Raw genomic sequence first — 3968 nt, 5'->3', positions numbered from 1 at the left:
CAAACATGAGCATCTGTACAATACAGGTGTTGTACTAAAAAGTGGTCACAAAATTTAAACTTCAAACTGTAAAACAGTCAAGATTCAAAACTTTTTTTTCTTTACAACAACATTGTTTAGAGGGATAGTTCACACAAAGTTAATTCAGTCAATTACTCAGCCTCATACCATTCCAAACCCATAAGACTTTCATTCATTTTTAGAACACAAATTAAGAGTATTTTTAGATAAATCTGGGTACTTTCTGTCCCTCTATTGATTGTCTATGCAACTACCATTTCCAGAAAGGTATAAAGTATGTGACTCCAGTGGCTTGACAACAGAACTTTGAAGTTCATTGTAACAGAAATATCATTGAAGTGATGCAATTCATTATAGAGGATGTATTATTTCCCATTTAACTGCATGTTTAATGCAAGTGCCATTTTTTCAATTTAAAAACTCAAATATTACATGGATTTTCGAAATTGTTCATGCAAGAGTCTTGGAGGAATGCATAGCCACTTGGTTGCCTTCATCTCAAACCACGTTCAGGGTTTCTTCACAGGAAAATTCTAAAAGAAATGGATATGAAAAAAAATGAAATGAATTAAACTGAACTACAGACTAATATGCAGGTTGGAGTGGAAAAGTAGTCATACAGTATTTTAAGATCATTAAATCAACTGCAATCCATAATACTTTCCAATTGTTTACACACTGCTTAACTTACATTTCCAATAGTGTCCATTTGTATCAGTCATATGAGCTTGTCAAATCAACTATGTCCTAAAATATACTTCATTATTTTCAACTAAATAAACAGCAACACGACCAAATGCTTCATACACTTTTTATAACATACGTGTTGCTTACTTCTGTATGAACTCCAGAGTAAGTGCCGCCTCCTCTGGGTATTTTGTAGCTCACAACCGTAACAGGAAAGATGATTTGTTCATTAACTTCTCAAACGACAGCAATCTTGAACTGCCCATCACCTTAAACAAAAAAGACATTACAAAATGACCATATATACATAATGACAAGCATCTTTGAACACATTTAAAGGCGTGTTCAGCAAACAACTTCACATTGTTGTAAAAGTCAACAGAATAAATGACTCAAAGACTCAATTTCTCTTCAATATTGAACACTAATGTTAAATGAAATAGAATACAAACCCACCTGGTTGCCTTCATCTCAACCCTCATTTAGGATTTCTTCACAGGAAAACTCTAAAAGAAATGGATAATGACAAAAATGAAATGAATGTAACATGCAGGTTGGAGATGGAAAATCAATCATACAGTATTTAAAGTTAAATTAACTGCTAACCCTAATAATTGCCAATTAAAATATTTGTTTATAAATTGCTTAACTTACATTTCCAATAGTCTCCATTTACATCTGTCATACGAGCTTGTCAGATCATCTGTGTCTTACAATATACTTCATTATTCTCAATTAAATAAACAGATACACATTTCATAACATAAGCTTACTTCTGTATGAATTCCAATGTAAGTGCCGCCTCTTCTGGGTATTTGTAGCTCACAACCACAACAGTAGTCATTAACTTCTTGAACGACAGCAATCTTGAACTGCCCATCACCTTAAACACAAAAGACATTACAAAATGACCATACACATAATGACAAGCAGTTTGAACACACCTTATACACCCAAGGATGATAACATGCAAAAGTAATCAATCCAATCATTTTAGTAACATTAGCACGTTGTCTGTGACGTAGCTTCTGATGCATCAGACAGCAAACAACTTCACATTGTTGTGAAAGTCAACAGAATAAATGACTCAATAACCATTTTCTTTCTGATACTTAACACTAATGTTAAATAAAACTGTTAATAAAACAGAATACAAACCCATGATAAGAATGCAGGTGTGCTTGAGATTCACAGTGCAGCAGCAATCACGTCCTGTCATTAGAAAAGAAAACGAAAGAAACACAACGGTCATTTTCACATAATGTCGTCTGCATTTGTCCATTAGAGTGATAAAGATAACTCGAGGAGGTAACGTTACCGGACCGCTGACCTGAAGCGGCATATTCTGGCGCGGATACCGCGCGTCGGACGCCTCTGTTTACACAGTCGCTTCACAGACAGCTTGCTAGTAACGTTACAGAATTAATTTCTGTTTTGCATTTTATCTTCCATGTGTGTGTAAAACAGACAATAAAAGGTCTAAACTTACCTCATTTGGCAGAAAACTCCACGAGGAAGATGTCTGACGATATGCAGAGAAATGTTGAGTGCGACGGCTCCGACGTTCATTTGCCAAGCAACTAATTTAACCTTACGTAAACAATTTATGTGACATTTAACTCGTTTACCGCGAAGAGTATATGAAAAACATGTTTCCCAAATTCGAAAGCCGACATTAAAATGAAACTTTGACCGAGAAACTCTCCACGTCTTCTCTTCACTGTTTTCGCGCCTATGTAAGCCACCAACGTTCTTGTTCCCACAATGCAAAGCGTAATTCAAAAATACGGAAAAACATCTGTAAAAACCAAAAACGGAAAATTTCCTGTAATTATTAGGGTATATTGTACTGTATTTTCACGGATTTTTTTTTTACAGTGTATAGTAAGAAAAAAAGTGTTTCTTTAAAGTGTTTCTTTTAGTTATTAATAGTTTGTGCTTATGCATTACCTCTTTAGAAGTCTATTGTGTTTCTGAATGGACTCCTGCTGCTCTTTCTGATTCATCATTGGACAGAAAGTGTGGAAGGACAGGAGATGAACCTTACAACTCTTGCCCAAATAATTGAGAAGAAGTGAGTATAAAGCATAAAATCAAGGTTTATAAATGGCATTTAACTATATTATGTAGCACAAGTAAAGAAATAAGAAAATAAAATGTCATTAGTAAACCATGTTTAGTCTGCCGGTCATCACAAAACTCTGCCTATTCTACTCTATTTGATGTTTTTCAGTTATAACAACAACAAAGAGGAGTCGTATGCTGTAGCCATCAAAGTACCAAGGAATCAATGTCAAGGGAACATTGTTCTTTCAAATGGGAACTTCCTGTCTCTAACCTTCACCTTCTTACAACATATAGAAAATGAGAGCTGTGTTGTCATCCACACCATCTACTCTCGCTGTCTAAATTCAAGTGGATATGACTTTATACAAAACTTGAAAAAACAAGGTAAAATTAAAGACTTTGTCTTCAGGAAAGTCTATAATGTTAGTAAAAATGAAAATGGATGCTCTGATCTCACAAAATCCTTCACAAAGATTGTGAGTAATGTTTCCTTCTATCCCTTGTGAATAAAACTCTTATGTAACAAATTACACACACCACGGATGAACAACCTTGTCAGGGAATGAGACTTTAAACTCCTGTTCACATCAAGTATAATGGTCAAGTTCTCAAACATTTAATCAATTACTGTACTCCAAGTAAATGAAATGCAGCTCATTTTGGTGACTGTATTGCCTTAGTTGACTTAGCTGAAGAGAGGGTAAAATATTTAGAAAAGTTCTCATTGTGCTTATACTGTATTTAGATGGCAGCTGTTTTGTAATAATTAATGATATATATACATACTGGCATATTGCATGAAAAATAAACATTTGTTCAGCAATTCTTGTATGGTTTAATTTCAGAATAATTTGTGCACAAATGCAAACACACTACCCCTGAAGCATATAAATGCATTAAGTGTTAAGTGAAGTTCATCATTATGAGTTCATCATTATTTATATGTTCATTGTTGATTACTAACTTTTTACATTATTATGTTCAGATTTATTCTAAACACTCAAAAGTACTTAAGAGTTATATGACCAGAACATGAATCATATAGATATTCATTGCCCTTGCTATTAAATACCTATGTTAAGCCAAGAATTATGGTAATGCAGCCAATCACTGTTGACATTATTTAATTTTATGTGGCTCTAGCATGATTCCTTTTTGTATCTTTTATAACAAAATCTTAAAGAGGTAGCAGC

The 3968-nt window shown here is 33.9% G+C and overlaps 1 long non-coding RNA gene across 1 annotated transcript; it reads right to left on the bottom strand.

The window, feature by feature from the left end:
• Positions 1 to 309: 309 nt before the first annotated feature.
• On the bottom strand, positions 310 to 1550 carry LOC127159916 (uncharacterized). The gene is made up of 4 exons (XR_007826601.1): positions 1482 to 1550; positions 1165 to 1214; positions 856 to 977; positions 310 to 554 (listed from the first exon to the last, which is right to left on the bottom strand). It is a non-coding gene; the product is annotated as an uncharacterized LOC127159916 (long non-coding RNA).
• Positions 1551 to 3968: the final 2418 nt, after the last annotated feature.

This window comes from Labeo rohita, unplaced genomic scaffold, assembly GCF_022985175.1.
Source record: "Labeo rohita strain BAU-BD-2019 unplaced genomic scaffold, IGBB_LRoh.1.0 scaffold_2630, whole genome shotgun sequence".
NCBI lineage: Eukaryota > Metazoa > Chordata > Actinopteri > Cypriniformes > Cyprinidae > Labeo > Labeo rohita.
Note: the sequence above shows the minus strand (reverse complement) of the source record. Positions and strands in the feature narration are given on the sequence as shown.